General features: G+C 45.2%; 1 protein-coding gene across 1 annotated transcript in view; it reads right to left on the reverse strand.

Moving 5' to 3' along the window:
• The window catches only part of LOC128877781 (segmentation polarity homeobox protein engrailed-like), a 74,496-nt gene that overhangs the window by 4,952 nt on the left and 46,872 nt on the right, over window positions 1-22,672 (reverse strand). The window lies entirely within an intron of this gene.

Genomic DNA, 22,672 nt, shown 5'->3' on the forward strand with positions numbered 1-22,672 from the left:
GTATCCCAAAAATGTTAGAGGTCCTTCGAAGAGGTGGTCGGGAGATGATTTGATAAAACTTTTTCCTGAACGAAAATGTCCGAGACTTCGCTAAGGAGATATTAAGAGGAAACCCTGACCAATCAGAGCGCGTAGTCTATGCTACTACGGCTGTCTAGCGCGTACCCTATACCACCGCGGCTGTCTAACACGTACCCTATACTACTGCGGCTGTCTAGTGCGTAGCCCATACTACCCCGGTAGTCTAGCGCGTAGCCTATGCTACTGCAGGCACTCCACCGGTATACTCGCGCTCCTATTGGTCGAGGTTTTCTGTTACTATCTCCTTAACGAAGCCTCGGACAATATTTTCGCTAAGGAGAAAGTTGTTTCAAATCACCTCCTCAAATCAATTCAAGGGTACTTTGAAGAGTCACCCTATTTCTAGAATTTCAAGAAATTAAAATTGTTTTTCTCCATTAAAAAAAATTATAGATTTTCTCGAACCATGTATAAACAAATATGGAAAGTTTGAGTGAGCTCCTATGTATGGTGTTCCAAAAAAAAAAAAAAAAAAAAAAAAAAATTAACGAAGAAGGCCCTCTTTTCAGCGCTCTAAACCAAACCTTCTTAAATCTACATCTTTGTATTCTTGTCCGCATTCGAAGTAATTGCACTCTAAACGTTTCGTTGCACAGACGTCGATCTACGGCGGCGGTCGATCAATAGATCTTTCAGTCATCGCAACAGGTCATTCCACGGGCACGATCGAGCAACGTTTTCGGTCACTTTCCCTCAGTCGGAGGCTGGCTTATCTGATCCTCCGTCAGGTCAATACTATGGGAATGCGGCGCAATTAGTATCTCATTAGACAGCGCGACTGTTCTAATTTCTCAGTTTCGCATTGGAAACGTCACTCTGTCTTGGAACCTAACGTGACATTCCCCCATTCGACTCCTCCACTTCCGTTCGCCTCCTTCTATTTCTCCCTCTCAAGCCTCTTGAATTTTCGCAACTCCGTACGCAACCGAATTACTGTTTCCGTCTATATATACAGGGAGAGGTGACATTCCGATTCGCACCCTTTCCGCGGTGATTGGTAAGAAGAAAAAGGGAAGTTATGTAGTTTCTATTTTATCGCAGAATAATTTTGCGGGTCGTGGTGTATCTTTTCAATTGAGTGTGATTATAGGGATATTTTCAATTTTATTATTCTTACTATCTAGTTAAAAACGTTTACACATATTAACCCTTTGCACTCTGTGCCATCTCGTTGTAAAATGTGCGAACAGGAATCGCATTACATAAAATAGTCTAACTTTGGAAACGTGTCTTTTTTGGTATTACTGGACTTGATTATAAATTTTTATAGTTCTCTTGAAGCGTTGACACAGCTGCAAACATAAAGAATTTATTTATTTAGTATTTAACAAAATTTGTTAAATTTACGATGTCCCCTCATAGGGGACATCCGAGTGCAAAGGGTTAAAAAAGAACATTATACACTTTAAATTATATTGCGTTGAGTTTAATATCAATTCTTAAATCGCGATTGTCACCAGAGAGAAAATTCGACTGGTTCTAAGTTCAACGCGAAAATCTCGCGTCGCCTGGCATGTTTCAAAAATACCGCAGCCACTCCGCGGCTCTTCCGCTGCCATAACATCGGCAGCCCCTCGAGAAAGAGACACTCGCGTGTTTCTCGAAGCGTGTGGCGAGGAAGTCGATCTCCGCGGCAAAGTAAACCACTTCTGGTTGTGTACAGAAGCACGACCCGGCCGGGACGAATTAGCAGAGCCGTGCACACGTTGAAAATCGCGAGCGGAGATCCACAATCCGCGAGGCGGAGCGGAGACCGAGAGGACGGGACTGGCGCGTGGAAAAAGAGCCAGAAAACCGGAATGAGACGTGACGGGGCGAATACGGGAATGGAAACAAATACGGGGCATTCGTTTTACCGATGGATAAATATAGAAGTTTCGTTGGAACAACAAACGATTCCCGTGCAGCGAGCAAGAAGAGACACCTGGAAAGGACGCTCGCGAAAACGCTTCTTCCTCGCCGCGGCAAGGAAACAATTTGCCGGTTGTTTTTTCTTTTTTTTTTTACCCCTCTGGGAACGTTTCCCGTGAAATGTTCGAGTTAGACAAGCGAGAAAACGCACGAACAAATTGGCATAAAAGACGCGACGGTTTTTGCGCTCGTTAAGTCCTTCATTCAAACGATTCCGCTTAAGAGGGCTGGGAAAGACCCGCCAGGAAACGGCGGGAAAGAGGGTACAAGCTAAACTGGAGCTGAACGATAGTTCAACCTGCAACTTTTTTGCGTCGTGCACCTGATTCTCCGCTTTCAATTTAAGCAAAATATACTCAAGCAAGATATGGACTTTCGATATTCTTTCAACGATTGCAACACCCAAGCGGTCCAGCATCAGGATTAGCAAAGGAAGTTCTCGCACAGCCGATTGCAGATTCAGTTTTAATCAAAAATCTGGACCCAGCGGCGGAGATTCTCCCTTCCGCGCGAGTGAACGTCTGTTGGGCTTCAGATCCAGAAATTATCATGTCTGAAAACAACCTCGTTGCGTCTACTCGGTGCAGTCGGCTGATGCACCTGCTGTTTATTCCCCAGGAAATCATCCTCCTCTTCGAACCGTTTCCTCGACAAATTGGAGCTCTCGTTTGACTGAAAGAAGACTTCCAACTGCCACGTGGATCATATATGGTTCGATTTGCGCGACGTTCCGATAGCCAGGCTTCGAAAGCGTATCGATGGATCGTTTTCTAGTCGAAGGGACGGAAAAACGGCGGTTGAGAACCGCTTTGACCACACGCACACTCCTCGGTGGCTCCAATTAAGCGGGCAACATTAATTTCAACCACCCGGTCCGACCCCGCGGTTATCTCCTTCTCTCCTGCACCTATCGTTCGCTCGACCTTCTCTTTCCCCCTTTGCCGCTTCTCCTTCTGCCTTCGCTCGCGCGAGTGCCCTCCTTTTCCCTCTTGTTGTCCGCCAGGCTGCTCGCTGCTGCGCTCCTTCCTCGCGCATATACGCGCGCGCGGCATTTTTGACTTTGCGCGTTGGTATTCTCACCCTTGAAGGATTGGGGAGAGGTACATTCATGGTTTTTCGAGTGTTAAATCCTTTTGCAGTTCTTAAAGTCGTAGCATGGAGCAGTGGTCCCACTTTGAGACACCTTGCTTGGGCTAGCTGTTGCAAAGCTCCATGATGCGACCCAGCTCAAATTTTCCTACACGACACTTACACTTGTCAAACCCCAACCAGTATTACTTGACAATGACTACAACTGCATAATACAGCGAACATTTTAAAGGAACTCACATCAGATAAATTACCGAATATTCCAAGCAAATGGCCGGTGATTACTCAGGGTTCATCAAAGCCACCTGCTAATGAGCACGGATCGGTGCGCAACTGTGCAAACTTCTCCATGGCTGAAATCGACTGAAATATTTACTCCGAACAGCCCACAAGAAGGTCACTCCTCGTGGCAACGCCAGGTGGAGCACCCTGTACATTAGCTTATACCGAACCGTTCCACTTTATCCCACATCAGGCTACCTTAATCACTCGAGCTGGAACGACGTACTCTAATACGTCGTCATTTGTTCGTGCCACAACTGAAAACGACGTACCACGACATATGTCACGCACCTTCATCTCGATGTATTACCTCGTTCCGCTACTGTAACCCCCTATGTCATTTGTGTGTGAATTTTGCGCGGTCAAATGATTCAATTCAAGTACGTTCAACTGTCATCATTCCTCACTAATTCAACCAAAGGCTATCCATTAGGAGAACCGAAACCAACCCTTACGGAAGTTCTACCGTGTTCGTTTAAAAAATTTTTACCAGCAACATACGAGGCACACCCAATTACTTTTAGGCTTTACAAAACGCTGAAGAACACTTGGCATATATTTGTACAAATTTGAAGTGCTTCAGCTTTTCCCTGACAACAACGTTCGAAGAAGGAACGTAGAGAGCAAGTGGTACGCCGTGTATATCGTGTTCGACGTCAGTACCCTCCCTCGAGACTTCCCAACCCCCTCATCTCGCGGCCCTTATATTGTTACTTACGGCTTACGGGTTTTTGGCACGCGAGCAAACCTAATGTGTTAATATAACGTATGGGGGGACTGGCAAGCACGTACCCGCGCCTACGTAACACGCGTGTGTACACGCATCGTGTATTGGACTGGGCTAGAAGGATCGACCCTACCCGATACGCCATAATTTCGACTTATGGACGTATTCGTGGAGGGTCGATTGTCTGTCAATATTTGGAGAACAGTGTTCACGATGCATCAGTAAACTTACTACCAAAATTTAAGCACCGTATCGCCACGCTTCTAGATCAGAGCTGGACACTACGATTATTCAAAAGCAAACTACTGGCGCCACCTTTCTGAGACAGCATGTGGCGCCATTAGTTCGCGTGCTCGCCGTACGTCGAGTCAAATTTCCTCGAAACTACCTCTGCTATTTCTGAATAGCAATCGACCACTAGCTGAATCAAAGATTCTGGAGTTGATATACACTCGAAGCTTTCGATAGACTACCTCCCCTGTGAAAGTCGCGAGCTGCCTCGGCAGCGCTCGTAACGAGGAACGTGAAAAGTGTCGAAACGCAAAGTTTAATTGCCGCGTGTTTCTCCACGAAGTCCCCGTGTCTCTAAGCGTAAATAATTGCTCGGCGATGGCAATTACGTTTCCCGCGGATACGCAGTCTAATGAAACAATCAGAACAAAAGTCGAGCGAACGCCAGCTCGCTTCTGCGTCGCTTTTAAATTCGCCGTGTTATTTATGGTTTCTTTGTGGTCGCGGAAACGACGAGGACACCGTGTCACGCGACGATTGGTCACGGAGCCACGGAGATAAAAATGAGAATAAAAGTGATCGAGAAGCTCGCGGGCCCCTCTAAATTCGTCCGCTCTTAAATCCGTCACGAAGTATCACGCTGATCGTCCTATTAATCGCGATCCACTGCGTGACACGCGTGCACTACGTGCAAAAATCACGGCGCGAATTGGACGATGACACGTACACTCCTCGCTCTCCAAGATTGGTGAGGTTTCCGGTTGTTAGAACGAGGAGACAAGCCGTCCCGTTTATTTTTAAGCGACAAACGACTCGCGCCGAGGGCAATAAAATTTCGAGGAATATTTATACTGTCGTTAAAAGAAAAACAGCAAAAGCAATTTATTTCAGCTCAATATGTAGAGACACTCGATTTCTAATAACGCGATTAATATTCTCTCTGTAGTATAAAAATTCTATAAGTTCTGTACAACTTGCATACTTTCAGCTGATAGAAATTTAACCTACGAATGGTAATTTACATGTTGAACAGCATTGCATAGGAAGGAGAGAAATTAATGGAGGGCAGTTTGGGAAGCGAAAATCACAGGATACCGACGCGTCCGAGGCAGGTGGGACGGGCGACGTTTTAAAGAGTTTGCTGAACAATCGAATAGGCCACGAATGGGTGTGTTCGAGCCGCAGACGGGTGGGCCTGAAAGCGGAGGCGGAAAGGCGCGTAGGCGTCGCGACGGATGCAAATTACCCGCACCAGATTTCGACGATACATCTTAATTCCGTGGCCTGCTAAAAGCGCTGACTAGTGTCGCGCAGATTCGCGGAAGAATTTCGCTTAACGACCCAGTTTGATGTTCGTCGTGCTCCATCATTGCCTGCGTTGGGACATTTGTCGCCTAGGGGGTTGACTGTTTTATTTTAACATCCAGGAACCACTGGGCATGTTTAGAGAGACGATAAGTTATTCTTTTTTCATGTACTTTTATTTCATAGTTTGTCTCATCTTCAGGATAGGCATAGCTTATACCGTTTCATTTTGTCCTCGACTTGGAACGATCTTACGAAGACAATATTTGTCTCGAGGTAACATTTCGAGTGCTGAATTAATTACTGATGCTATTAGGATGATATCTGGCTCTGGAAGCGATTTTAAATTCGACGATATGGGCGAGTCGAGTTTAAAATAAAATTTCGTCAAGATCAGGTAGAGAGGCCTCTTTTAGGGAACACACGTGTCCCTGGGGCGGTGAAGTCAATAAAGTGGACAGTTGCCGAGCTCTAAACGCACGTCGCCGGCGGTCGCGTGAGGAACGACTTCCTGATAGGTTGAAATTAAGCTATTAATTATCCTTGCCAGCCTCGGGCTACTGTCGCGCTTTTCCCTCATGAATCCTAGTCACAGGAATTACGGCACGCCATTCGGATGATTCTTCTTTCATTACGTTTCCACTGCGGCTTCGCTTTCGCTGTGCAATATTTTCAGAACGCGCTAAAAATAGATTTTGAACCAGATCTCAGAACTTTGCCAGTCGTATTATCCAAGTGTATCGTAATAGAAGAAACGGGTATTTTGTTATTTTCAACTTTGAATTCTTCATTTAACTCTTTGCACTCTACCTCGTTGCAAAATGTGCGAACAGGAATCGCATTACGTAAAAATTTGGAAACGCGTCTTTTTTGGTATTATTAGACTCGATTATAAATTCCTATAATTCTTTCTTGAAGCGTTGACACCATAAATCCTTTGTGTTTCCAAGAAAGTCTAACAAAATTTGTTAGAAAGGGTTAAATCTGCTCAGACCTAACCCGTTCTAACAGAATTTCTCTCAAAGTATAACTCTTCGCAAATCACAACCTTGTAAAAGCTAATATCCCTGCAAAGTAGTGCCATCGGCGCCAATTCCAAAGAAATTTACTATCCCCCGCATTCATATAAAATACACTTCCAAATAAAATTCCAACCGCCCCCTTGAATCGATAATCCACCACCGCTGCTTCTCATCTTTTAATTTTTCGATTCCTCGAAGGGTCCACAATCGTAGCAATTAATTGCCGCGAGAATCGCTCGCAGGATTGGAAATTGGGGACATTACGGTTACAATATATTTCGTTGTGCAAAAGGGGGATGGCCCCTTCCAAGAGTCCGCACGAAATGAAGATGCTCGGAGAAGCAGGCTGGTCCTGAGACACAAAAAAAGTCTCCCCCGACACAAGTGTGCCGTGTAACAGGAATAAAGATGATATAGAGGCAACCCGTTGGTGGTTTCCTTTTTGTTCGAGGGGCCGACAGTAGCCTGACTGTCAGATGTTCCGCGCCCCCTCGTCGCGGGGGACATTATTTGATAGCGGGGCGAGCGAATCAGTGCTGGTGGTCCACGGTGGCCGGCCGAAACAATGAATTTACTTCATAAATCTCAATTCAGGATGGGTCCACCGGCCAATTAAACTTAATCTCACTGACCACCGCCGTCGGGAGCCATTTGCCTAAGACGTATCGACGTCCGTGTTCAGGGAAACGGGACCCTCGCGTTTCGATACCGTAATTCCCGTTTCCGACCAACAGCTGACGCCTGCTCGCGTATCAGCGCCTGTCCAAACGTTTAGAAGCTCGTTTCGTTCATAAAGCGAGAGTGTACGCGTCGAGTCGAGGCGAGACAAATTCACCGCTGAAGGCTATCTACCACTATCTCTCACTGCCGTGTCTAATCCTCTTTCAATCTATCGAGGCCACTAGGGGAAGGTCTAGCCTTGGCTGGTCGAAGCCACTTGATTTGGTTCGTTGCAGTCGATAAGGTGGAATTTTTTAGCGATTGGAGAACTATGACATTGGGTTGGAGGGAAATTAGGAGGAAGGTAGTGGCTTTGGTCAGCCAAGGGCTCACAACCGATCTGACGGTTCTCCAACCGTTCAAAAATCTCACCTTATCGACTGCAACGAACCAAATCAAAAGGAACGATAATCCCCATCTCTTTTACTGTACCAGACTACTTATGGAACATTTCGATGGTCGATCGAACACGTATCGAGTATACCGAATACCGATGTATCGTTACGCGGCTAATTAGCTCGAACCGAAATTACCAGGAAGAACGCCCTCGACGGTGATTGCCGTGTCGAGGTGAGCCTCGAGGACGCGCATCTGTTCAGAAGTAGCTCGATGGCGTTGCTCGACGATATCGTACCGATGGCAAAACGTTTCATAATTGGTGATCGCTTTTAGGAGACTCGGGGACCAGCCAGGCGATCGGAGGGCCACTTATGCAGACTGCTCGAAGAGGAGCCCGTTCCAGGAAACCCTGTTCCCGGAACCACTCCCATTGGAAGCCGCTCCTGTATTCGCGAGTCGTGGGACTCTCTCGTCACCGACTCCTACGACGCGGAAACGAGGAACATGCCGATCGCACGTGTTGGTCTGCTCCAGTTACACAACGTTCTTCAACACGCGAAGTGGTACATACTGGTGCTTTGGTAATACTTTGCTTTGTACTTCGTTCTTTTGATTAGTATGATACATGATTCGGTTCGTTTTTTAGTTTTTAATCGTCGAGAGGAAGTTACCCGTCGCAGGTGTTCTGTGTGCTCCAGTTGCCTAATGTTTTGTAATAGATACTCGCAGAGCTTTGCTGGCACTCTGTAATTTCATACCTAGCTCCATGATGGATAATAATTATCCTTGTAAATTGGAAGTTGATAGGAGGAGTTCTCCCTGTGTTTTCATTATACATATTTCCCAAAATCGTCCTCTATCTTGTGGAGTCCAAGTAATTATTTTCCTCGTGACGTCTGACGTTTTTCTATCTGAAAAATTGTCTTAGATTATCTCGAAGTCTAGAATCACCCAGTATCTAAACAGAGAGACCACCGACGCATGGCGTCTGCGCATCGTTCTGGTTTTCCTACTCAAATCGAGGAACCCGCGAGGAGAGGGAAACGTTCTACGCTGTCGCGCCGAATTAATTTCGGATTAATAATCCCGGCCGTGCTCGCTTAATTGAAGCACGTATCCCCGCGAGCTGCGAGCCAGCGCCACGTGGTCTCGCGAAATCGCTTAATTTCGTGGCTCATATGAGGCCACGGTGAATTTAATATACGCGGATCTCCGCGACGCTGCCTCCGCTGCTCGAAGCACCGAGAGAAACAGACGCCACATTCCAAGATTTATACTCGGCCTGTGTGTATTTTGAAACCACGTGAGGAATTTTCAATAACTTCTAAACAGATTTTCTATGCGATCCCATCTCACTCTCGTCACTATTATAATTTCTTTTAATTACATACAGTCAGTCTTATTAATATTCGTATCCTCTACGTCTATCAAAGAAGTTTGCCTAATTAAATAATAGGTTTGATGTTTTCAAATAAATGTTTCATTATAAATGTGTACATGGATAAACTTTACACTCGTATATATACAATGAAAAATTGATTTGGAAACATCAAACCTATCATTTAATTTAGACAAATTCCTCCGACTGTATGTGACTATGTTACGTGAATTGCATGGTTCAATTACATGTATGTAATGTTAATGAATCTAAAACGTGAGTTGTCGAATAAATATTCTATTTGAAGCTAGAATTCTTACGGTTATAAAATAAAATTGGAATTTAGCGTCACGGGTGGACAGAGGTTGAAAGGAAAATAGCTCGCTACGTTGACTTTGCATGCCGGATAGCATTATATCGCGTGTCGACGGAAGCGCGGTGTACGCGGCGCGGGGCCTCAAATTGGAGCGGTCCTCACGAGCAGAGACACGCATGAACGCACAAACGCACGGCGCCACACGCCGCTTGGTACCACACGCACGCCGCCACGCAAATGCGTTTCCACCGACGTGCTCCTTTTCTCAGGATGCGCGGCAACCGCGTACAATTGCATCGCGTTTCCCCTATTACGCGCAATTTGCCTACATACTCTTCCCTGCGATCGCGTTAAGGTCCATTATCGAATGAATATTCATGTACAAGCTGGATAAGAGAAGTACGTACTAGGAACCTCTGTTATGCTATAAATTAAAAAGCAATGTGTCTGAAATTATACTACTAAAGTAGTTAGTAATTGTGGAAAAATGAGGATCATTTGCAGGTGGCACATGTGACTCGAAATCAAGAATCAAACTGTAATAAATAGAATGGTTGTTTTAACCTAGCTCAAGAAAATAATACCTGGGTCAAAGAAGATCCCTAGAAGAGCCTAATCAGTTGATGATCGGTATCTAATTCCTTTAAACCAAGAATAGCGGAAGTCTCAGTCCACGTAACACTGCCTACTCCCTCCGAGACGGTATCCCAGTAAATATTTCTAATTCCTCCGAGCATTAAGATAGAAAAAAGAGTCTCGGCCCCCCGTGTGTAACCAAAGAAGCTCCAATCCGAGTGGTTACACTCTCCAGCCTCGGAGAACCCCAAGCGTTAATTCCAGATCGCGCACGGAGCAAAAATATTGTGTCCGATCGTGTGACGCGGCTAGCAATTCAAAGGTGGACCCTCTAATCTTCTTTCGTCGATCGTGCACCGAAGCTGGTGGATTAGCCGAGTATTAGGTGACTGGTCGCGCCTGGTATTCCCATGGAATTTCGAGGATCCTGCGACCACGGGACGCCTTGAAGAATTTGCTACAGTGAGGGCACCCTGACGACTTTTATGGCTGCGTCAGGGTTAGGTCCGAATTATCGAACATTTTGCTTGCGTGTACTCGAGGAATAGTGGAGGCTGAGTTGTTCGTTTCACTGGAGGTGGAATAATTTTAATAGGATAGTGTTGGTTGTCGCTTGTAACATTGTTCACTTATTAGTTAAAATTAACAAATTCTAGAGTAGGAAGTGGTAGATTCCTCTAGTGGTTAAATTAAACAAAACAGAGACCTCAGTGCCTATCACGTTTGAGTTAGTTTGAACCTCTATCCTCGAGAAGTGAAACGAAAGAGTATTACTTCAAGAAAACTTGGACTTTCCTCGAGACTTCCTCCACTAAACAGTCCAGCCACCCCACCTCTGCCTCACCTTCAACCACCCACACTTCCAGTGAAGAAACCCAAGTGCAAGAATCTATAATACTCAGCCAACGAAAATCAGAGCTCCACCGTTCATTCAAAGACGGAGAACCCCGGAGACACTTCCAAACTGCGGGTACAAATCGTCGGGTTTTGTTCGGAGAACACGTTTCTGGTCTTAGTAGCGGCGGGGTTCGAGTGCAACGCAAATTCATGTGACAGTAGCCGCGAACGGTAGCCTCGTCTCTTAACTCATCGACGCGAGCAAACAAAGGGGGACGTCGCGAACGACGTGTCGAAGTTAAGACGTCCCCGGGTCGTCGGTTGACAGGCTGCGCCGACCTCGACAAAATAAATTCTTTTCTACCGTGAAGAGTCCGGTCCTCTCGCTCAGCTGACCCAAGACGGCGCAAGGTCGTCGAGTGGCTCGTAGATCCTTTGCAGCGAGTCAGGCTCCGATACGCAAAGTGGCTCGTAACGCGCGCTGAAAACGACGAACCACGACCGAAAAGAGCTGTCGTCGACGGGAAAGGGAACGTCTGGTTCGGCCAGCACCCCGAGGATAACTCTTCCGACCCGTTCGACTCTCCTCTTTCTCTTTTCTCTTCGGGGGCAGCTTGACTTAAATGTCGGCGAACAACGAAGAGGACGGTGAGGCCGTTCTCGACCTCTTAATAATATCTTCCACGACTCCGGGAATGCAATCTCCATAAAGCTGCTTCCGTGGCGAGTTTGCTTGCGAATTTTGAGTTAGATCCTCCTTCCAGGCGTCCCTGTATTTATCCTCCTCTTTATCTTGCGCTTTACGGGGCTCCCGTGCCTTTGTGCTTGGAAAAGTTCTGCTAGGTATGCAGGTCGCGACCGAACCCGTGGCACAGTTGTCGAAGAGTTGCTTCGCGCGAGAGGATGTAGAGTAGGATCTCGTGATACGATGCTTCATGCTCGAGAAAAGTAGGCGTTGGAAGTATAGGTGTATCCTTGCGTTGATGCTCGTAGGCATTTTGGAACTTCATTTCAGTCTCAGAGCTACTGGAGGTTCCCATAAGATCATCGCGAGTAATTCATTGAGAAACTTTCTCAGCCAACTTTCCACAGATCTTTTAACCAAGTCCCCCATCGGAGACATCGTGGTAGGGTCAAGTGATATTATATTAAACTCGTAAGACGAAAAGTTCTGCGTCATAGGAGGCCTACCGTTTGCTTCGGGATCCCGGAGGTCTACGGAGACGCTCGTTTCGCCAGGAACTTTAGGAACGTCATTGAAATCGTGGTTTTAGTAAACTTTGTTACCGCTTCTTCTTTTTCCACGATTCCTCGAACCTCTTTGTCCCATTCCCCTTTACGAGGCTCGGCCCTGGCCCACGCTAACGAACAAAGCGGCCAAGTACTTTAAGGGCCCGTTCGATCGCGCGACACCAATAAAATGCGTGTCCTTTAAACGACGAGAGCCTTTGTGCCTCGAGGACCACCACCATCGACCGGTCCAAGTGGATCGTTTTATTCGTGGACGAAGGACGTTCTCGATTTTCGTGGTTTCAACACCTTCGTCCTTTGTTCCCACGATCCCTGGACGCGTCGCTTTAACGAGCTCCGATACGGCTAACGCGGTATCACGAGAGTCGAGTAGGATTACCCTGAAGAGATTAGGTGTAATGGACGCAGGAAATAAACGAACACCTAGACTATTTCGTTGAACAGGTGTGGGTTCAACAATTGGAGGTTTCAATATTTGGTATAATATGAATTTGTTTAAAGAAATGCGTTTGGAATCGATTAGAAAACTGTAAAGTATACAGTGTAGATTTATCTTGGTGTATTTATTGTTTGATTATCAGGTTGTACCCCAATCATCGTTAATCCTTTGCACTCGAGGCATTTTTTTCTGGCACCTAGCAACATCCAGAGATGCTTTCTTAGCATTCACAGACAATCACTTTATTGACACTTTGAGTTCCAATGGAATCAAACCTAAACAAATATTATTGCTTGTTGATTCGTTGCGTGAAACCTAGTGGTGGCCGAGACTCACCTCTCGGGTGCAAAAAGTTAATTCCAAGTATCAATTTGAATCTGTTTACCTTCGAGTAACATCGTATCCGTCCACTCATTCACGTTTCAACATGATCCCTCTCCAAAGGACCAAATTCTAATTATCACCGTTCCCATGATTGCTGATAATTAACGCGCTATTAGGATCGTATTATTACTCGATACATAATAGATCCCATAAATCATCAACGGGGGTTCACCGACAGACGTAACCTTTACGATCCGCGCAGCATTACCATTTAATTGCAGTCGTTTCGAGTGTAGGTGCATTACTTAGGAGTATTCTCAAACGATCCTCGTGCGTACTACCAGCAATTACCTCGTCGAGTCTCGATAGAAGAGCGTTTCAATGCGTTTAACGTATCAATTAACCGAGGACTCTTAGTCGTAACTGTCCAGACATCGGGGATGAACAATTTCCTCGATCGCTGGAACGATCTCGTTGAGGACAGGTAGAGGACAGGCTCCTGGCATTGATTAACGCACGTGCACGCCCATCTTGGTTTTTCCTGGCCTAAGAGGCGACACTCGATGATGCCCGTGAAATTGAAATTTCAGACAGAAAGCTGGAATTATAGTTGACTGGGTGTGGATTCTGCCATGGGATTTATTTTGAAATTGACGAGGACACGAAAACTTCTTGGTTCTTTTCAATCTTAAATTTTTTCTATCTCTGATATAGTCACTCCCATAAGTATTCGTACCCTTATGTCTAGTGAAGAAATTTGCCTAAATTAAATGATAGGTTTGATCTTTCCAAATAAATGTTTCGTTATAAATACGTATATAAATAAACTGTACACATGTGTGTACTTGTAACGAAAAATTTGTTCGGGAACATTAAACCTATAATTTAATGTAAACAAATTTCTTCAATAGATATTGAAGGTACGAATACTCATGAAACTGGCAGTATGTACAACGTTTCTGTTACATATAATTCAAGGTCCATTCTCAGTAGGAACCTCAAAAATCGAGAGATTTTATCTTTAATCTCCGCGATTTTCTCCTCACATTTTATTCACATTTCTACTCCCTCCACATTAAATCACATCAACAGCCCCTCCTCCAAATACACAAAGAGGACCACACACAATCCTAACGATAACCAGGAAAATTATTCCAATTGCCACGGCAAAGCTTTCCCAAACACGAATCGTCGATTCACCGATGACGGAAGCGCGGACCAAGTTTCGATCTTCGAGTTCCTCCTCGAGAACGAAGCGAAAATAAAATTCCACGGTATTCTCCGGTCTCGTAAGAAGGGACTGAGCCGAACGGCCGTGTAAATCACGTTTCTCTGGTCGGTGGGGGAGCCGATTTGTCCCTGTCGCGTATCCCGGGAGATGCATCGGCGCGGAGCAAGGTCGTTGCACCGCGGCCCGGTTCGCTCGGTCGTTAACTTCCTGCGTCGAAGTTAAAGCCGAAAATCCTCCTATTACAGAATTAGCGAGATGATAGACCCGTCAATAACGGAGCTGGGCCAGCTACGGCCGTGGTCCTTCGAGGAACGCGAGAGATCCGTGGAAGAGGAAAGAAGCCGGCGAAACGACGGGAATCACGGCTTCTCGAACCGTGAGCCGTCGTTGGAGAGACAGAGAAATCTGGAGCCGAAAAAAAGAGGAGCCAAGGCTGACCCATAAAAACGTCAAACTTCCCCTAACCTAGAGAAACGTCTTCATTACGAGGCACGGCTCCCATCGTGTAGGTCCGTTGGGTTATACGAACGATGAATAGCGACTATGTATAGTCCTGAAAAAGGAGCAACGCGAGACCCCGGACGAACTTGTTCTCCACGAAAGGTTTCTAGTGGGACCTTTACCATCGAGTGCCCTTCACGATGTTTTCTCCGCTCGGCAAACAGTCGGGCAGATTGTTTTCAAGCCTTCGATACGTCCGCAGCGCTTGGAAATCGCGAAAAATCGAATTTATTTTGGGGATCTTCGATGGAAATGGTCTTTTAAGAAGCTAGAATAATAATAGAAAGACATCAAGTTTTTTGGAAAATCATCGCTTCCTTGTATCACACTCGTTCCTCATCCCTCGCAATCCTCCTGCGATCGTGCACGGCTTATCAAGATGATGTCAGAAAAATGTTCGCGGGCCCTGTCTCCCTTATCTGGCCCTGAAAATCGCGTTCACCGACTTGGCGGGACTGAGAACGATGTTCGTAGTCCGTAAAAAGCTGCGTTGTTCCCTGGATATCTCGATCTAAAAATTAGAACTCGTCCGGAGGTCTGTCCACGTCATTTTCGTGGAAGATAGCGCGATAACGCGTGCTTTCGTTCGCGCGTGCACGGAAGAAAAGAAGGAAAGGAGGGACGAGGTTCTGTTAATAAAGAAGTCGACGTTTTAATACCGTGCCTCGACAGGGCATCAGCGAAGAGCGGCTCTCTCTCTCTCTCTCTCTCTCTCTCTCTCTCTGGGCTTCCCCGTCTCTCTCGCTCGAACCGCGTCGTACGAGGCGGTTCGAGGCGGCCTGAGAGCGGTCGAGGGAGACGGTTATAATTAAATCGTGCAATCAACTGGCTAATTTGTCCTCAAGCGTATTAATAAAACCCAGCCCAGTTATCTCTGTCTCCTTCGTGGCCCTCGCCTCTTTCTGTCCCTCCCAACGGGCTGCATTTCCTTTCTTTCGTGACGCGACCTGCGCACGCGAAACTATTCTTATCGCGCTTCGTCGTTCCGTCGGGCGTTGCTAATTTTTCGTTCCGCGCTCCAGATGCTATTCCTGGATCTACCGCTGACAAAAATTCTGCTCTCTTGTCGGTGAGAGTAGTTTTAGGAAAGCATTTGGAGGAGAAGTATGATTGGTAGGTAGAGAATTGGAGAAAGATCGAGAATTTACAGAAATATACAGCTTGAGTGATCTAGAGAACTTGGTTAATTTTTGTTTCGATGGCTAAGGCGTCTCATAACTGAAAAACATCCCTTTAAAGAATGGACTCATTACTTTAAAATTCCCTTATTTTTCAAACTAAGGCGACCCAATGTGAAGTCCAGTAAGAAGAAGCTCTGCACCCAAATGAAGCCAAGCAGAGGTCCATCGACGTTGGTTTTCAATTGACTAAACAAAGGAAAGCTGAAGCAGAAAATTCTTGGGAATCGAGCAATGTAGACTTTAAAAGGGCCAGCAAATTAGTCAAAGCAGGAGCCGCTCCAACAGCGTGACACTCTGTCGTCTCGCAAGGCCGAAACTCGTGGACCGGTTTGAGAATGTTCGCTCAATTGAGCGATACACCGTCGACCACACGTGCGCCTCCCCCTCCGTCTTCAGCAACCCTTCCAGTGCTTCTTTCTCTCCCTGAGTGGCCTATACGAGGAGTATACGGTAGGCGAGTAAGTATGTTGCACACCGCCGGTAAGTAGAGGGCCGTGTAAGACTCTCCTAAGCTTTAGCACGCGTTTAATCTGTGCGCGCGCGGTCACACCAACACGTGGAGCTCCCGAGAACCCACGAGGAGAGCGAACGTGTCATTGACGTGTAATGAGGGGTCTCCGAGGCAATGTGGATTTTTTAAACAGCGTAGTAGGCTCGTGGATTATTTGTGGATCACTTGAGAAGCATTTGTCGCGCAACTGTTAATTTCTTCCTACGTTCGTTGCACCTGGCTCAGGAAATTCATGTGAAAGTGTATCATCGGTGAACAGGGAATGATTCTTCATGAAAAAATGCATCGAAAATGTGCAATAACATTTTTGGATAGAAAACTTCGTTCCCTGATAAAATGGCTACTAAAAATTATTTGGTGCTGGCGCGTCTGACCATTACACGCCATTTCTACTTGCGCTGGAATTCGCGAACCTAGTCCACGGTATTATATTATATTTTTTTGCGTTCTCATGTCGAGTGAGGCTCGACAAAAACGCACTGAAATCAGAAAATTTGGACTGCAAAGTATTAAAGGGCACTATTTGGATCCACATCGTATAAAATTCTAGAATCTCGATTCTATTCAAAATATTAAATTCCCAGCTAGCACAGACAACATATATTTTGCACGCTCCTAATTCCCGTTTATTTCCCCGTGGCTTGAATTCCATTTCTGCTCTGGCATTCAACAACAAAACAGCAGGAATAGCATTCGTTTCCAAAACAACAACACAGCGTAGCACTCCCGTGTACAAAGTCTCCTGGTGCGCGGACTCCATGCATATTCAGACAAATTGGAAAACGCGCGCGTATGCGGGGACACGGAACGCGATTGAATGGGATATCAGGAAAACACACGGTGCACGGTTGGTTAATAATCGAAAACGAATACCAAAGATAACGAAGAATGAATTGCGAACGTGGTACGTGCGCAACGCGTCGAGACGTTATCGAGCCGTTTGGTAGCGTTTCCGCGTACGAGTCGCGGTTATTCCGCAATATGGAAAGCACTTCTGCGTCTATGTTTATTCGAGAACGATCGACATGCCTGTATCTGGTGTGCACGTGCCGGGAATATGGCCGATACGCGGTCCATCAGGGTCGGTGGACCAATGGCGTAAAAGCGAATTCAACGCAGAAGGCGCCACAAACAGCTTCGCTACTTATTCGATCCTTATCACGGTAATTTTATTAAATAATCCTTTGGAAATTACTCGTGAAGAGGATGAGAGATGCTCGGAGCGAAGGAAGAGTCTAAAGTTAAAGTGTGGAGGATGAGGAATTCTAGTGGAATGGGTGAATTAATTTTTTCAATGGATGAGAGCAAAGGAATATTAAATCCAGACTCTCTAGACCGATGATTTTCCTTTAATAAGGATACCTTTTCATTTAGATGCACGCAACTTTATCGAATTAACCCTTTCAGACCTGAATAATTTTTTTTCTCGTACTAATGTAATTCAATTTTTAGGGTTAACTTGGACTAAATTAGTATGGAAAAAAAAAGAAATTCTAATAGCGTAGTTTTCGAAGAAAACTGGTCTTTCTTCGTGTGCACAAGTAAGAACTTTCGTCCTAAACGATAGTGTCAGTTTTGTGTGTGGTAATTCTGTGTCCTCAATTGTGGACGCAGATTCTGAAAGAATTGGTTACTTTCGTATTCTATACATACTACAATAGAGTTACTGCGCGTGATCTATAGACATACAAATAGAAAGTAAACGTGCATTATCCAGAGAAGCCTACCCTCGATGAAGTAACCGAAAACTAAAATTCTTGAATTGATTATCTCACAGTCGCTGAGGTGTAAAATTTGTAGAAAATTTGAAAAGCGACTCGCGATGACGAATAGAGGGAGAGGGACGAGGGCGAAGACAACGAGCGAGAGAGAAAGGGTATATAGTGCACATAGCAGTGCCCGTAGCATAGGGGAGTGCCTTGGCAAGAGAACGTGGACCACCCACACGGTGCCGCGAGACCACCGTGCTAGCCCACTGGCATACATTAGGCTCCACGGCTCCCCGAAAACTATACCGTGGCCCTTCTCTACCGATCGGCCCGCAGTCCTCGGCGCTGGCCCAGCCGTTAGGTATTTTGATACAGTCGACACCCGTTTAATTAGCATTCGATACGGACGCCGCGAGAGGAACTGCCGGGCACCACGACTATTCGCCTCGTTTTCTTCTTTGCCCCTGACACGCTCCGAGTGCGATTTTTCGTCGACCATCGCCCGTGGCGGACAGGAATTTTCGTCGCCAGCGTCAACTGACGGGTCAAACGCTTCGTTAAGCTCCATTGAGCGGCCTCGGTTTCGACTTCGACCAGCGATACCTCGGAAGGAAAGAGTTTATTTCTTCGGGGCGATCGTCGAAGATCGGATATCTCATGGCCAAGCGTTTTTTTAGATGTATACGTACAAGTTTGAAGTGTATAAAAAACGAGAGCGTATGTTGAATGTCTTCAGACAATTTTGTACATTTTTTAATTTTCTGTATTTCTTTAGAAAGTTTGTGAGAAATTTCATAGTGCTTCCCAAATGTGTTAGGTTGGCCAAGAAGTTTGTTCGGATTTTAACGCACAAATAAACAACGATTTTTCTTAGACAAGGAAATACACTTAAACTATAACATATTGACCATTCTGTTCTATGATCTTTCCTCATCTTTTGGACAAATTCACGAATTCTCGTTGTCCAAGTCCTCATCAAGTTAGTAACCGTACGAACTGGGGAGAGACAACCGTCACGATAAACCGAACGAACTTTTTGACCAACCTGATATTTCCAGTCACAAGTATTCCTAATGACGGCTTACCAAAAGAAAGCACGAGGAGTGAAAACTGTCACAGGGAGGAAGCTGGATATTACACGAAAAATTTAATTAATAAAGTAAGACGTTGATCGTCGATCGCTCCATCGGAATCGTGAGTCACGATTCACGGGTGCCTTCGAGATCGAGAAGAGGGCCCCTCGCGCGGACAGGGCCTGACGTCATCCGCGTTTGAGGTCAGTAGAACGAGATGAATTGACTCGTCAGCGTCGGTGCCACTTTTTTTCTTCGCTCGCGTCGATGAAATCACGAGGGTGCCGCGATCCTTCTACGCGGTGGCCCGACACTGCGACGGCATGTGCGATCGAGGATCGCTCTCGCAGACGTTATATTTTTCCCCGCCATCGCCGTCTCGCGGTTCTCTCTTTTTCGATGCTCGATCCGCGCAGCGACGAATAAATTTCGAATTCTCGTTTTTTGGTTCCCGTGAACGTCTTGATTCGCGGCCGACAGTTTTTGCCAGGAAGTCCTTTCCACGTATTTCATCCTAATCGCGAGGCTGACGGGTCCGTCGGGGACTCGTGAGTCCTTCGTTAACCGGGCGGACAGGCTGGTACGTAGCTGGGACCCGCGTGAGATCAAGTATCGATGATATCGTGTTCTTTTCCTTTGATTTTAAGGTACGGCGGGATCGAGTTTCAAATGTGTGTCATTCGTTGCGTTTTGGGAATTTTTATTTATTCTTCTTTGACTCTAGCTGTTTGTAACCTTACCATCTTTACTGGATCCACTATGAATTTTATTCTATTCTTTAGAAAAGAAGTTGTTTTTCGGTTGTGTTGGTTCAGATTTCAAATAAATATGAAAAATATTTCTCCCTGATGCACATACGTATACAATTCATAAACTGCGTACGAAGCTTCAACTCGCGCCGATGGTTTCCATTTTGGAACCAGCCGGAGCGACACTCGAGGCAGAGATTCGCGGAAAGATGCGAAAAGGTGATATTTCGCAATTATGGCTGGAATTAAGCGTCGTGTTCGACGAGTTCCTGTATTTACCCAGTCTCTAATGCGTCGCGTACTGGTGCGATCATTACTCAGGATCCTCAGGGTGGCCCGTAGGAGCTCCAGGTTTCCGCCTTAATGATGATTAACCTGGCCATCGGTTGCGGTTCGCCCTCTCAACCTTTCGCAAGGACACACTAAATCTCGCGCCCGTTTCTCCTTCCCGAGAATTATTTCCAAACCTTTTAACCCCTTCGTGGTCATCGTACCTCTCTCGCTGCACGTTTCGATTCAATTTATGTGTTCTTATCGCGATACGCGCCGTGCTGGCTCCTTTTTGTGGATTATTGCTGTTTAATCAGTTGTTTATAGTCGCATCAACCACTGGAATGGGTTATTAGCGAGCAAAGCCTGTTGATTATGCGTAGAAATCGTTGGAAGAGACTCGTTTGTATAAAATGCAGCTGTGAAACTGTGGGATACTTAAAATTATCTTTCATAGAAAAAGAATGTGAATTAAAGCGCAATCTAGGAAACAATCTGACGCAATGAATTCTTAATAAAGCTAAAGCTTAAACGTTCCTCATCCATAATACACACGTCTTAATTCGACGACGAGATAAAAGTAGGAAAGAACCTAGTAAATAAATTCAGGAGTAAAATAACCACCAACTCCGCCCACTTACAAGATAACTTACGTCGTACAACATTAATTATCTGTGTTAAATTTCCACTGCACTAATTGCTTTTGCTCTCCCCCCCCCCCCCTCCCCCACCCCTCCCCGTAATGCGTGGAAATACGTAAGGGAGAAACGATAGTATGGTTAGATAAAAATGATGGTTTAATTTTAACGTACACAAGTGCATCATGGAGGCACGCATAAGGAAGAACGATAACATCGGTCGATAACATCTAATTTCAATTTTTAAAGAAGGCACTCGCTGTGAAAATTTACTACTTTAAAAAATGTAACGTGGCCAATTTCCATCCTGATGCATTGTTTTCCGTAAATGGAGCATCGGTGCTTTTTTTTATTTAACGACTGCCGATAACGCAGCCGGGCAACTTTGTAAAGGCGCCGACATAATTAACCAGCAGGTAATCAAGAAGGTACCCGCGTGCGTCCTCGCACCGTGCACGAAACCAAGTGCAATTGGTTTAACGACGTGCAACATTGTTATGACTGAGGTGCACGGTTACCTGTTTATGGTCCACCGAACAAGTTAACTCGTTGAAGGAGTGTGAGAGGTACACCAAATCGCCTCCGAGAACACGAAAGCCTCTTGGCTGACACAGTCCTTTAATTTCGCGTGCATTCCAACGACTTTTTAACGCTGTTTCCGGGTAAACTTAAATAACTTGTTCGACGAGTTTCCATGATACACTTTCGCCTTGGAACGATAACAGCAAGCTGAATAGTGACACAGATTATATTTGATCCGCCATTGGCACTGGTTAAAAACGACTGTGCTTATTTATTATCAAATTTTAGACTAGGAAAACATTACTTTTTTGTAATTGTAAATTTAATTTAAAATATAATAATTCAAGTTATGGGTTAGGTACTATGAGAAAATTGTAGATTTAGTATTGTCATCTTATGTCTGCTGATCCTGTAGTACTTAGAACATCCTAAACCTTTATAGAAATAGAAATCTTTTACATATAGACGTTAGTATCATAGAAAAGTTTAGTGCAACACTGTTAAATAGATTCAACTCAACGAGATACATCTTCATTTCTCAGTCAAAGGTCACTGAATGCAGCTGGACTCGCATATTTTGCAGCAGAATATTTAAGAAAAACATTCCAGCAATCGTAAATTTCACGGAAGGTAGTTCGTTTGTACGATTGCGGGCTTTCATGGAAAAAATTATGGCTGTTGCGATGGCAGTAACACGCCCCGATTCTACACCGGCAGATCAGAGCTACCAGAGCCCTCATTAAGGGCCATGACCGGAAGTCGCTTAGTTTTCAGTGGCAAGTACGATTAATTACGCGAACGTTGCTTGGAATTAATAAGCACCTTTGATTTAGGCCACCTTATCGCGACCGTACGATTGCACGTGCCATTATTTAATACTTTTTGCTCTCACGTTACAGCATTGCCCATAAACTCCATTAAAACCGTTAGAGCAGTGCAATGGAAGATTTAAAAGTCATTCAATGTCAACGCTAAAAGTTTTAACGCGAATATAATTTAATATAACGGCCCGTGAGCCACAGTACATATACTTTTATTATGCATAATGTATGAGAAATTATCACACAACAATTTGCTCACGAGTATACGCTGATAGGGTTTTATATCAGTAAAGGATATTTATTAAATAATAACGCTTGTCGGCTTGAGCGACTTTTCATAGAAACAATAACGTTTCACCCCTTATATAGCGCTTAACTGCCTGGAAACATAATCGCGTAACATAGTTGCAGCGCATCTACTGTGCGGCCTCTTGCATGTCTCGTTAGTAGAATTTTCTAGTCATGAACAGACAGCGAAGTCATCGTTTCGTGTAGGATATCGTTATTGTCCGGTATCATGTCATCAGAATAATATTCATAAATCTAATGATTTATTTTAAAATATGACGAGTATAACAATGTTTTTGCAAGCATATTTAGTTTCACGTGATTCTTTTTCTCTGCGGATCCCATCGAAG

Source organism: Hylaeus volcanicus, chromosome 1 (genome assembly GCF_026283585.1).
Source record: "Hylaeus volcanicus isolate JK05 chromosome 1, UHH_iyHylVolc1.0_haploid, whole genome shotgun sequence".
Taxonomy (NCBI): Eukaryota; Metazoa; Arthropoda; class Insecta; order Hymenoptera; family Colletidae; genus Hylaeus; species Hylaeus volcanicus.